A 14,463-nucleotide genomic window follows, 5' to 3' on the forward strand; every position below is an offset into this window, starting at 1 on the left:
CCTCATTAACATAAAAAAAGAGACTTTTATTGTTCTTAGCACTTAGGAAATTCTAAGGGTTTTAGGAACTCTGTGCCAGAAGCAGCGACCAGGACCAAATACATATTTCTTATATATGAATCACCACATCCCAGTACTGCTCATTTTGCCTGTAACATTTGTGGCATTCACTTGTTATTTGTCTTTTCAGATGTTTGTCTTATCTTCACTTAGATAGTAACTTTATTGAAGGCAGGCACTGTGTCAAGTTTATTACAAGTTTTTCCCTTGAGTATATGGAACCTAATCTTCTGTACATATATGATTTTCTAAATCTTGTTTCTATTGATCATGCTGATAAATGTATTTGAAAACCTTTCCCCCTACCTTGTCAGTATTTGGTAACTCAGCTTACATGGATGTTTATTATTATTCCTAGGGAGTAAGAAATATGCAGGAGTTCTAAATATCCTAAGTGAAAGTCACTCAGTCATGTCTGACTTTTTGTGACTCCATGGACTCTACAGCCAGAATACTGGAGTGGGTAGCTGTTTCCTTCTCCAGGGGATCTTCCCAAATCAGGGATCAAACCCACATCTCCTGCATTGCAGGTGGACTCTTTACCAGCTGAGATTCCTTTTATTCTCAAGGAATAGCTTAGACCCCAGAAACATCTGGCTCATTAAATGAGTGTTTACACATTTCCACATGAATTTGCTTAAGGATTCATAGAGTGACAACTTTGCACCAAATTATACTTTAGTGGCTTCCAGCATCTTTAAAACTGAAGGAAAAAAATCATTTTTTTAATAGTTTTAAAATTCAAAGGATGCTTTCAATACTGATTTGAGAAAAGGAACAGGACCAACAGCAGAGTACAGGTGGATACAAATGAATATGCAAACATTGCCAGGATAGACTGAATTCCCAAGCATCCTGATCATTGTTTTTTTGAGAGAAAGCTACAGGTGGAAACGTGCTCATGAAAAGTCTTCCTGAGCCTGTATTTTCATAGGGAAGGGAAAAAATAGTCTGTGATTGAAGTGTTCTACAAGGAGGAATCATTCCAGTGTCTCAAAGAATGGCGAGAACAAAAAATATACTACTTGTCTGCCAGAACCATTCCCCACACAGAAACTTATTATCTGCAGAGATTGTTTTAGATAATTCTACTGTGTGACATTCAAAAAGTGTACCAACTCTGCTACATTCAGGCATGAGAAGCTAGTTTTCTGCCTGGCCTTCTGAGATTTTCTTCCACCTGCAAAGCTGTCATCGTGTACTTCAGAAGGAAAGATTTGGGACAGAAGAGAAGGGAAATTTTACCTTTCTGCAGATTTGCCCCTAGAGTTAGTGATTCACTTCAAAACACAGTTGTGTTCTCCCATTATGTGATCAAATGGATGCTTATATTCTGTGTGACTCAAGGCAACCATAAAGCTAAAAGAAATAATTGGAAGGATGGATGTCACTGACATGGGAGGCTCTTTTTACATACTTACTTCCGCTCAATCTTTTTGTTCAATACTCATTTTTGAGCTTGCCCTCCAGTGCTATCTACCTTTCTGCGCTGGATCCATTCAGAGTCTGCCCTTTCAGACACTCTAATTTTCCTGCATTTAACCTTTAAAAAATTGACAATTTTTCTCCTCTTTACAATTTTATGACTTTTGAGTCTATAGAAAGCAGGAAATAAAATGCCATTTCCTTTCTCCAAATTAAAAATAAAAGAAATTTCAAAAGAGAACAGAAGACAAATTGTTAGACTGTCAAGATCTTCCACGTTGAGACATCGGATAATGAAATCAAAATGGATCATCAAGTATAGGTCAACTCATTTGCATTCAAGCATTTCTTTAAAATAATGTGACATGGGAGGGTTTTCTACAAACCCCAAATGCAGGTTATTTTGAAATCATCTTCTAAAACATCCTATTTATATTTAGCCATTGTTTCATAACTACTGACTTGCAGGAGAATGTTAGGAAGTATAGGAGAAGAGTAGCTAAGAATTATGAACTTTTAGTCATTATTATTTGTTATATTTGTTTGAAATATTGTCAAAGATTTTCTTGTAATTTATCAATCTGTGAATATTGAGTTCAAGTATACAGCAATGGGGTCTATCTCTAGTGATAAGAATACATAAAATATAAAGTAGCTATATTTGGACACATGGTCAAATATAATCTAACAAATGAGAGGATATCTGAAATCAAAACTGTTTTGGAAAAGTCTAGACTTTCTAAAACATTCAGTTACCCCAAAAGAATGTATGTGTGTGTGGTGTGCAGCCATTTATTCTAAGTAGAAGTCCAGTGGCAATGTTGTACAGATAATTAACAATAAGGAAGAAGACTTTACTTAGTAATACAGTTAGTGCTCACAAGAGGCCTTGTTAGAAACTCTGGCCTGTTGTTTCCATCAGATTTTATCAGTCACAAATTTCAGGTAGCCACTTGCCTTTTACAATAGTTTTCATGTTTTCAAAAGTCATCATGAAATCAGACAAACAGTAACTAGAACTACTGCTATTCTAGATGCTAAAAATTAACAACAATTCTGAGGCTGTTATATAGAACATGATATTAGTAAATTGAAGTCCACCTATGGAAGAAATGAAGTGGGCATGTACATACTTGCTACAAACTTTTCCTGTCACCCAGTTGTACTTAACCTATTTGAGTCCATTTTGTTACCATTCTTTTATTTTTTCATTAACATATATTACTTTTGTAGTGTTTTGTGCAGGCAAAGGTTGGATAAAAGATCTTTATTGAAATGTTATTTCCTTAGATTAAGTAATTTGACTATAATTTTTATGGAGTACATTTTTTTAGTAAAACTCATAATAACTTATTGGTGTTCAGTTCTAACTTGATTCTTAGCAAGATAGAGTTTGTCCAGTCTCTCTGTACAAGTATAGAAAAGATTCTTCAGGATCTATGCTCTCCAAGTTCTCCAATTACCTGTTCACATATGTTATTAGATTCTTTAGTCATGATAGAGACATGTAAATTATAAAATATGAGTGTTTGAAGGGTGATTGGAGGCCATACACCCGTGCACACGCACAGAAACATGTATATAATATACATGTTGTATTAACCCTCCTGAGGCAGAAGTCTTCCACTCCTTTCCTCCAAATGAATTTTTAGGCCAAGAGTAGTCATGACTAATCATTCGCTAAGCTTTGCCTTCTCCTATGCCACTTCAACTCTTCTCCTCTGAAACCTCTCTGGGGAAAAATAAAGTACTGCAGCAGAAAAGTACTGCTCCTTAGACCTGGGAGCCTAGGAATCTAAAACAGCTTAAGGTATTGGTGGAAAATCAATTTGTTCTGACACTGTTTTTGAGGAAGGATTTGAGGTCAATTTACCTTAATGCTACACTTGTTTCTGCCACTATGTTTGCTCAAAGAGTGACATTCTGCCAAGGAAAGAGACAAGTATCTAAAACCTTCAATCATTCATGAATAAAGCTCTCCTATTGGGCAGTGTTGTCTGATCATCCTTGGTGTCAATTCATATTTTCTTTGTGCCTTGTTGATATTTTTAATGAAACACATGATTAGGATATCATACTTATTAAAAAGCCAGGTCCTTTGTGCCCTAAAGAATTGAAGAAACATAACTTTTCATTTAGCCAGGCTATATAAACAGAATTGAAGAAACGTAGCTTTTCTTTTAGCCATACTATATAAATGGTCTAGTAGTGGGCTTTTCATGACTGTGTAGGGGCTGATAAGCGGGCCCATTTAAAGGCAATTCCCCTGATCTCTCACAGAATATGGGAGGGAGTGATGTCTAGAAAAGTCTGCTGTCTAGGCAGAGAAACTGCTATCAAAATAAATTAGTTATTAAGTGTTTATTATGTTTTATATTTGCCTCTCATCGTAATTCTTCATAATAATTTAAATAGTTAGTTGTCATGATATCCAGTCTTCTGAGACTTGGAAATAGACCCTAACTAGATCAAGAGAGAAGGCAATGGCACCCTACTCCAGTACTCTTGCCTGGAAAATCCCATGGATGGAGGAGCCTGGTAGGCTACAGTCCATGGGGTCGCTAAGAGTCAGACACGACTCAGTGACTTCACTTTCACTTTTCACTTTCGTGCATTGGGGAAGGAAATGGCAACCCACTCCAGTGTTCTTGCCTGGAGAATTCCTGGGATGGGGGAGCCTGGTGGGCTTCTGTCTATGGGGTCGCACAGAGTCGGACACGACTGAAGCGACTTAGCAGCAGCAGCAGATAGATCTAAAGGGCTATGAATCCCTATTTGGGCAAGAGGGAGAAGAGGTTTTTTGCTGTGCTTGTGAATTTATCATATGTTAATTTTGCATTTATTGAGTGTTCACAGCTTAGTGTGAACAACTAAATCTACTTAGACATATTAGGCCATTAGGGTCTTTTCATACACTGTGCATTCAGGAGTTGAGGGCTGTTTCTTACTGGGGTCAAAGGGTGTAAGACAAACATTCTTTGTAATTTTCCTGAATGGTGAAAGGGTTAGTAAATACTATGCATTTTTATGTAAATATAAATATATATACATATATATTCTTTCTATAAAGAAATCTCATGCATTCTAACACTGTATTAGTGCGCAATATCCAAGATATCAGACTGTCTGGCTCCATATTCTGTGTTATCTCATATTCTGTTTGGAGGAGTGTTTCTCATGACTGTGATCTGTGAAACCATGGGGGTCCCCAAGACCTTTTCAGGAGTTGCCAAGACCTCTTCACGGGGTTCTTGAGGTCATCCTATTTTAATAATGGGACAGTTTTTTTTTTTTCCATTTGCACTCTCATTCTTCCACGGATATATAGTGTTTTTTTCCAAAGATTGCTTAGTAAGTGATTATGTCATCACTGTTACAGATAATAAAATGTGTCTTTGCGCGTTCTTGTATTTGAAAGACTTCTTAGTATTAACTTTTAGTAGGGAAAGGAAAATATCAGTAGATATAGCCCACATATACAAAAGCTCTTCAGAGTTCCTCAGTAATTCTTAAAAGTATAGAGGATTCTGAGACCAAAGAATTTGAGAACTACCTTAAAGAAATAAATTCCTTATCTTCCAAAAAGAACACAATCGATATTTTCAGTAGAAATGAATTGGCAATACAAATATTCCCTGATCATCCTAGTTTATCAGGCCTCCCTGACATGGTTTATTTTTGGATGCCAGAATCTTTCCTATTTTCATGGAGAAATATAACTTTCTTGGAGGACAGGCTTTCATGCGTCCGTTAGAACAACTTGTCCTGCAGAACAACCCTAACTATGTATACTTTAGTTTACTTTAGTAAACTAATGTTTACTTTAGTTAGTAAACACTTTTTCAGGAAGACCTACAGATCTCTCCTTACTCTTTTGCATTCAGTATTATCACAGAAATCCACCTTGAATTCAGTTATATTTGGAACATTTGATACTATGAAGTCTTGGTTTCTTTGAGGTCGTTTGTTTGTAGTTTACTATGACCAACCAAAGGCTTCTTTGGAAGATAATCTCTTTGATATTCATAATATAGGAAAAAAATTCTTGCAAGGCAGTCTGAAAAACCTTGGATTATAGAATTTTAAAATCCTTTTAGGTTACTGTCTGACTCTGATTATTGGGAGACTATCTGAAAAAGCTGCCAAATTTGACATGTTTGTGTGTGATACACACTAGAGAAAATTTTACAAAGGGATTTTTTTTCTTAAGATACAGGACTTTGATCCAGGTTTTTGTGAACCAAACACTGTTTTCAGACACTCAGTCTTTCACAAATTACGGTGGAATTCTTTATCCAATATTAAATATACATTTAATATGACAAGAATCATAATAATTTATTGACTATATTTTAGAGAAATCATCAGTTATCAGATCTTGAAGAGGTTATCTTCAAGTTCAAATGATATAGAGACCCAAAATTTTGACTCAGAAAAGGTTAATTGCAAGTTGGAGAAAAAGTAAAAGTTGATGATTTTTAGTATATTGAAGATCCGTAAATCAACCACCTGGTAAGTGAGAACACTTTTCAATGTGCCAGCCATTTTATTTGCACCAGATTTCCTGGAGTTCATGAATAATATTGATTGGGATAGTTGAATTGATTGTGCGACACTCCCCATTAATCATTAAGACAGCTGATATGAGCGTATCAGCCATAGGACAGTTTGTTTATTTCATGTATATGGATGTAGCTTTAATTCCCAGCACAGGAGTCTTCAGAGAAATTTACTTAATACAAATATTTTTTTTGACTGAGTACACATTAAAGAGTCATTTTCTCCAGTGCAGTAGGGAACATGAGCTCAGGGACATGGGCTCAGCGTGTTGACATTGCATTTAAGGCTTGTAACAAAGGACTTTATTCTTCACCCTCAGGCTTAGAAATGAGCTCTGGTAAATCTATACCAGGAAACCATCTGCAGGTGTATTCACGGTGAGGATGGAGTGAGCCTCTGTCCACGAAGGAGAATAAAATGCCCCTGAGCATTGTGATTATAATGTTTCCTGAATTTTGCAGTTTGCTTTCTCCACATCTGGTTACAAGCAAGACCTGGATTATATGTGAATATATGCGAGATGGATGCCCCCAAAGAGATTCCCAGTTGAAAACTGATTCTCCCCTCAGAGTTTCTTGGATGAGTACAGAGTCTGAAAGCTGGTGGCAACACAAACGAGGTGTTGACTGTGAGAAAACATTTGGGAAAGAGATGACCAACATTTGCTATCTGCATTCAGAATTTCTGAAATATGACACAAGTAAAATAAGAAAGAATATTCACAAAATATCTACAAGGGAAGTTCTCTATAATAAGATGATTACCCCCAAGTTACAGCTTTAATCCACTAGACAATTTTTCTTTTTAAAAGAAACTACTGTAGAATCTTACAGCACAAAAGAATTGGACAGGAGGGCAGAAGTTTATAAAAATGAAACTTGATTTTGATTTTTGTGAGCAGCTAATTTGGAATAATATAAAACTTTTTATGTGGGGATCTCTGGAAATGCCACAATTTCTATGAAATCTAAAGGTTAGGTAGTCATCTTCTTTCCTTCTTTTAACTATTCACCTTTTGAGAAAAATGACTTTTTCCTAGATTGTCATCTAGTATTTGTTATGTTTTTTGAGTTTCTTTTGGCCAAATGTTCCTTTACTTGTTCTTTCTATAGATGCTGAATTTGTGTTTTCTTTGCCTCTAATTGGCACGTAAGGGTTGTCTCCTGTTCTCTCTCTCTCTCTCTGCCTCAGAGAGGGACCACAGCTTGCATTTGAGTCTCAGAGGGTTTTATGACCAAACAAATCTTGTAAACCACAGTCTGAGACCCTTGGTATAAGTATCTTAAACTTCCCTATGCCATAGTGTGGTCCTTAGGGTTACAGTCTACAGAATGACCACCTCAGTTTAAAGAATAGCTCTGACACCTGCCTTTTTATGACCTTGAGTTAGTTTCTTACTGTTTTGGTGTCTGAGTTTCCTCATCTGAAAAACAGAGAATCGATTATACTATAGTTGATTATAGTTTTGAAGGGTAATTTAGTTAATACAGATAAGCTAATTAGGTCAGTGTCTGGCACCCAGAATAATTTCCAGTAGCTGTTATTATTGGTTTGCTTGACCTAAGTGAACCAACAAATGTTTTTTCTCTGTGCAGAACTGTATCTTACAGTCATCACTGACATAGAATCATACTGAGAGATTATAGTAATCTCCAATTATGTAAAATCATTACCTTAGTAACTGTTGTATGAAACGGAGAAGCCCCCCTCAGATAGGGAAGGTCAAAGCTCATCGTGAAATCTCAAGCAAGAATTAAATGCACAAGAACCATGGAGCGGGTATTTGATGGATCCTAATCTATGAATTTTCTCCTTCTGTAGATCTGTGTTGAGGCCAAGATTTTGTACTTCTAATACAGTGTCCCAGGTACAAATGATTACACACACACACACACACACACACACACACACACACACATACACATGTATGGCTTCCTTAGTGGCTCAAATGATAAAGAAATCTGCCTGCAATGCAGGTGACCTGGGTTCAATCCCTGAGTTAGGAAGATCCCCTGGAGAAGGAAATGGGCAGCCCACACTGGTATTCTTGCCTGGAGAATCCCATGGACAGAGAAGCCTGGCAGGCTACAGTGCATGGATTCACAAATATATTAATTTATATGTAGTAATATATGTAAATAATAATTATATATATAGTAATGATTATACATATTGATTGTATATAATAATGATTACATATATGTATATATACATATAATATATGTATATATATGTTATGTTAGTAAAAAGAGAAAATACTCAGAGGGCAAATGACACAAACAATTGATGTTTTCATTTTTGCCATAGCTCTCTAAATAGAATGTTGAGTCACAATAGAAAAATGTCTTTCTCACAAAACTTCTCCTTCTATGAGTCAATGTTCCCTTTATTCTTAGACATGTTGAGAGTTCTTTGAAGTCTTTTTGGAGTAGCCAGTTACCTGTGAGGAAATTCGACTAGAGGCTCAGGGAGGTTTAAAATGATTTTCTTATTTTGGGATGTTTCTCAATGGAAGTTCATGTTGGTATGATGTGAATCTATTTGACAAAAGCGTCAAGCCTTCAGGGAGAGTTTTCTGAAGACTGAAATCAAAGCTGCTCTGACAAATAATTCAATATTTGTTTCCTATATTTGTTCCCAAAATATTTATATATTTTATATATCTTAAAAATATTCCATAGCTTTCATCATCATAATAGCATAGTATCAGGTATATAGCAAACAGTGTATGGGAGTCAGTAAGCTAATATTAAATTGAATTAGTTTTAAATATTCTAAACTTAAATTTAGACACAAATAGTGCACACACACATAAACACATTTTCAGGTCTGAAGTCTTCTCTTTTTACTCTAATGATTTTCATCTTATTCAGCATAAATAATTCACCACTTATGTGTATTATTTTCAACAAAATGTATCTTATATTATTAATGTCCTATATACAAGGCACAGGGCTTCCCAGGTGGTGCTAGTGGTAAGGAACCCACCTGCCAATGCAAGAGATGTAAGAGAAGTGGGTTTGATCCTTGAGTTGGGAAGATCCCCTAGAGAAGGGCATGGCAGCCTACTCCAGTATTCTTTCCTGGAGAATCCCATGGACAGAGAAGCTGGGCGGGCTTACAGTCCATGGGTTTCCAAGGAGTTGGAAATGACTTAGTGACTAAATAGCAGCAGCAGCAACTCGAAGTTCAGAGAGTTTGAATAACTTTCTTCAGATCATGAAAGACTGGTAAACAAGAGAGTCAGGCTGTGTATACCTCAGTCTGTTTACACTTCAGTCTGTGTACGCCAGGTGGACTCCCAGCTCACTCACTGCATTTTTCTATAGCCTGGAATTACAGCAGTAGAGTTAGAGCGGTAGCCTCAGCTCATTCAGCGGAGCCACATGCAGAAATAGTACCTGGACATTCAGGCCTCAGACTGGGAGAGTGAATCTCCTTTAAAAGAGGACTGAATGTTGATGTATGGCAAAACCAATACGATATTGTAAAGTAATTAACCTCCAATTACAACAAATAAATTTATTTAAAAAAAAATAAAAGAGGACTGAATGGTCTGCTGACCAAAACTGAGTTCCCTAATTCAGTTTGTAAGTAAGAAAGCTGATATTTTGGAGTCTGAGTCCCCAGCTATTTTTCATCTGGATCAAAATGTTTAGGACAAAATGATATGATTAATATACCAGTACCCAACCGACTCCAGTATTCTTGCCTGGAGAATTTCATGGACAGAGGAGCCTGGCAGGCTCCAGTCCGTGGGATTGCAAAGAGTCGGTCACAACTAAGCAACTAACACACACAACCATTCCCTAACAGGCACACAGCTGCACGGTATTTGGAAAAAGAATTAAAGATAGATTTGTGGCTATAAAATCAATTCTTAATATCATACCTCAGCCAGATAGTTCAGAAAAATACATGTGTGCTCAGTCACTGTGTCATGTCCAACTCGTTTGTGACCCCATGGACTGTAGGCTGCCAGACTCCTCTGTGCATGGGATTTCCCAGGCAAGAACACTGGGGTGGGTTGCCATTTCAAGTTCCATGTGATCTTCCCAACCCAGGATCAAACCCGTGTCTCCAGTATCTCCTGCATTAGCAGGCAGGTTCTTTACTACTCAGCCCCTGGGAAGCTAAAAAAAAAAAAAATGTATATAGCATTTTATAACATTGATAAATGTAATTAAGACCAAGAAAATTCAATATGTTTAAGAAGCTTCTAAGGTAAAGCTTTCACATCTCCTTCATTATAGCTGCAAAGAATATGACTCTTTTTGCTTTAGTACAAGCTCATTTTGTATTCTCATCCTCTCTGAATTATTTGAAATATATTTCTAGTTTATACTTCAGCACTTCTTTCACTTTAGAATTTCTAGTTTGCATTTTTCAAAGTTGTTTTTGTTTTGGCTGATATTTATTTCATATCTTAGCAACACTTCTTTATGTTAATTTGACCTTTTCATCTGTCTTTGATACCCTCATCAACTTGAGTAGTCTCTATTTTCTTAACTTGTCTATAAGTGTTTAACCTATGCCTATGGGGATTTGTTGGTTGTGATTTCAAACCCTCTTTCAGTTCTTTCTCTCAGAAGCCTCAAATAAGGGAGGATCATTCTTTTAAGAAGTGGTGATTATAGAAAGAATGGAGCAGTACATAAACACAATATATTGCAATTTAAACCAGTTCAAAGTCCATAGAATATCTTTCTATTGGTGTCTTTATTGTGAAACATCACAACATGCATTCTAAAAATAATAATTGCCATCATAATATTTAACGTTCATTGTGTCAAGAAACTTTCTAGGAGGTTTATTTTATATTAAGGACTATACTCTCCATAAAATATTGCTAAGTACTATTATTAAGCTCTAGTATACAGATAAGAAAACCAAGATAGAGGTCACACAGCCATGATGTAGCAGTGTCAGGAATACCCATTGTGTGTGTGTGTGTGTGTGTGTGTGTATGTATGTGGTTAAAGGTTATAGTTAATAAAGTCCATTGCCAAATCTTAACGGAAATGTTATTTAAGAGTCAGATGAAAAGATCAGGTTTGATTCATGATTAAAAGTAGGGGCCATTTTTCTCCTCCCCGACAAAACTGCCCCAGTTCTTCGCGGATTAGTACAAGGACCTTTCTTACTCCTCTGGTCTCCTTGGATGATGGCTCACTCACCTTAGGTGTGAGCAGAATGGATGGGCTGACTCAAAGGCCATTACGTCTGTGATTCAGGGTCTCAGTTTCACTAGAAATTCATTCATCTGAGTCTGGAGCATGAAATCTAAATGACTTCCTTAAGACTCCAGTTGACTCCCAAAGACTAAATTTAATGTTGGGCAGAATACCATTCAGATTGTTAATTAAAATGACTGCCAAGTATAGTTGAAAATTTGGGGACTTTAGAATCAGAGAATCTAGGGAGCAAGTTTCAGCTCTGCCATGAACTAGCTGAGTGACCGGGAACACACAAATTTTGCTTCACAGGTCTTGTTTTCACGAAATGGTTCTGTCCTGAAATTCCTCAATTATATGGATTCAAGAGGGCAGTGGGGTTGAGTGAGCTTGTCTTAGCTTGGACTGCAGTAATAAAATACCATAGGCTGAGATGGGATGGGGTGGAAGGTGGGAGGGAGATTCCAGAGGGAGGGGACGTTATGTATACCTATGGTTGACTCATGTTGACGTATGGCAGAAACCAACATGATATTGTAAAGCTATTATCTTTCAATTAAAAAAAATAGATCTGAACAAAATAAAGGAAATAATGAATAGAAACCATATATGTGAGGAGTTAATCAGTAATGAAGAATGAATAACAATGCATTTCTCTGATGGCATCATTGCACACTGACAAAAATTAGTAACAGTACAAAATAGAGAAACAACAATTTAAAGCTATGGAGAGACTCTCAGTAGATTATCATTTTGTGTATATTATGCCATGTTGCTTACAATAGATATATTGTATATATATACAATATGTATTTTACATCTTAAACTAGCATTGCATTAATAAATAGTACTCACATAACTCTATAATTGTAGAGTCACTATGTATTTTTTATTTGCATGTTACTTTAAAAATATCACTATTTAATAAACTACACACACACACACACACACACACACGCAAACAAGCTTTTCTAGTGATTCTGCCACATAGCCAAGTTTGAGAACCTTTGTAGTGCATTGAGAACATTGGAAAAGCAAAACAAAACAAAAATACCATAGGCTGGATGATTTAAAGAATAGACATTTATTTTCCCATGGTTCTGGAGGCTGGAAGTGAGAAATCAAGGTGCTGGCATGTCTGGTTCTGATGAGAGTTTTCTTCCTGATTGTAAATGGGGCCTTCTCTTGGTACATGCTCATGAAAAGAAACGTGAACTCTCTCTCCTTCTTCTTATAAGGACATTTTCTCTTTCTGTTCTTCTAATCTTATTTCTAATTCCATCTTGAGTTTCTCACCCTCTTGACCTAATCTGAATCTAACCACCTCTCAAAAGTCCCACCACCTGTACCATCACATTGGGGGTTTAGCTTCAATAAATGAATTAAGGGGAGAGCATAATACTCATTTCATACCAGAGCTGTTTTAAACATGTCCAAACTGTGAAGTGGGATTCATAAATTTACCCTCTGTAAAGAAGCTCAGGATAATAAAAACCACAAAATTCTTTGCTATAATTTTATCAGCTCTGTGCTGTTACAAATAGTTGTCTCACACTGATCATGCTTTTAGATTAATATTTATGATTAATAAAACAAAATTATTACTTAATAAAATGCAGTTTAATGAATAAAATGTTTCAAAATTCAATGTCTTTGGTGCTGCAAATAATAATTTCAGGTGTAGTTGATAACAGGAATGATTGTTGTTGTTGCTCAGTCGCTTAGTTGTGCCCAAGTCTGTTGTGACCCCATGTAGCCCACCTGGTTCCTCTGTCCATGGGATTCCCCAGGCAAGAATACTAGAGTGGGTTGCCATTTCCTTCTCCAGGGGATCTTCCCAATTTAGGGATTGAGTCAATGTCTCCTACATTGGCAGGTGGATTCTTTGCCAACCTGGGAAGCCCAGTAGGAATTGTAGCATGGATTTAGGGGAAAGTAATCAGTCTTTACAAAGCAAAGATGTCACTTTCCAGACAAAGTCCATATATAAAAGCTATGGTTTTTCCAGTAGTTGTGTACGGATGTGAGAGTTGGACTATAAAGAAGACTGAACAACAAAGAATTGATGCTTTTGAATTGTGGTGCGGGAGAAGACTCTTGAGAGACCCTTGCACTGTACAGAGATCAAATCAATCAATCCTAAATTAAATCAACCCTGAATATTCATTGGAATGACTGGTGCTGAAGCTGAATCTCCAATATTTTGACCACGTGATACAAAGAGCTGACCCATTGGAAAAGACCCCGACGCTGGGGAAGATTGAAGACAAAAGGAGAAGAGGATGGCAGAGGATGAGATGGTCAGATAGCATCACCAACTCAATGGACATAAATTTGAGCAAACTCCGGGAGATAGTGAAGGATAGGGAAGCCTGGCATGCTGCAGTCCAGGAGGCCGCAAAGAGTCAAACATGACTTAGCGACTGAACAACAGCAATCATCGTATGACTAAGACATGGTAATTGTTTGATATTCTGGGAGGATGATCTTCCTGGTAGAACTTAACCACATAACAAGAAATTTCTCCAGTAAAGCATAAGGCATTTCTGAAAGAATCAGAATATGTGACCTTTGAAGTTTGAGGTTCAAGTGACCAAGGAAGCCATGGTAGGTCATCCTCAGCTTCTTAGACTTAAAAATCAATGTTGGCAGTGTGGGTAGTCCCAGGGCATCCTGCTTTACTGTGGAGGTGGGCAGCAGAGAGAGAAGGAAGAACGCATATAGGGCATGTAACTTCAACAGAGCAGGGCAGAGAGCAGCTGGGAGGCACAGCAGGCATACAGTCACTACTTAGCAAATATTTTATTGAATGAATGAGCAAAGGCATGGCAGATGAAACGCTGATGAATACCACATACTAAGGTGTAATAGTATGGTCCATGAAAGAAGTATATGCTTGTAAGAGAGAAGAACTGAAAAATGAAAGAGTTAGGAGACCAGACAACTGTTCATAAAAGGCTTTTATACCAGATAATCAGACATTAGAAATAAAATATCTTGTCATCAAGTAAATGCATAGAGAGTCTCTAAGTTCTATGATACATATGTAAATAGCATAATATCCTTCTTGACAAAGTGTTTATTAAGTGTTGACCTAATCTTCCTTGCTGCTTTTGCAGAAGACTGACAGTAACCACCCTATCATGATGAGACTCTGATCTACTTCTGAAGATTTTTAGAAAAAAAGGATTTCTGCCACCAGTACACACACTCGATAGCAGCTTTATTTGTTTAGGCCTTACAG

At 36.8% G+C, this 14,463-nt stretch overlaps 1 long non-coding RNA gene across 1 annotated transcript in view; it reads left to right on the forward strand.

Moving 5' to 3' along the window:
- The window catches only part of LOC129643146 (uncharacterized), a 560,931-nt gene that overhangs the window by 156,859 nt on the left and 389,609 nt on the right, over positions 1 to 14,463 (forward strand). The gene's annotated exons all lie outside the window — the stretch shown is intronic.

Source organism: Bubalus kerabau, chromosome 2, assembly GCF_029407905.1.
Source record: "Bubalus kerabau isolate K-KA32 ecotype Philippines breed swamp buffalo chromosome 2, PCC_UOA_SB_1v2, whole genome shotgun sequence".
Lineage (NCBI taxonomy): Eukaryota > Metazoa > Chordata > Mammalia > Artiodactyla > Bovidae > Bubalus > Bubalus kerabau.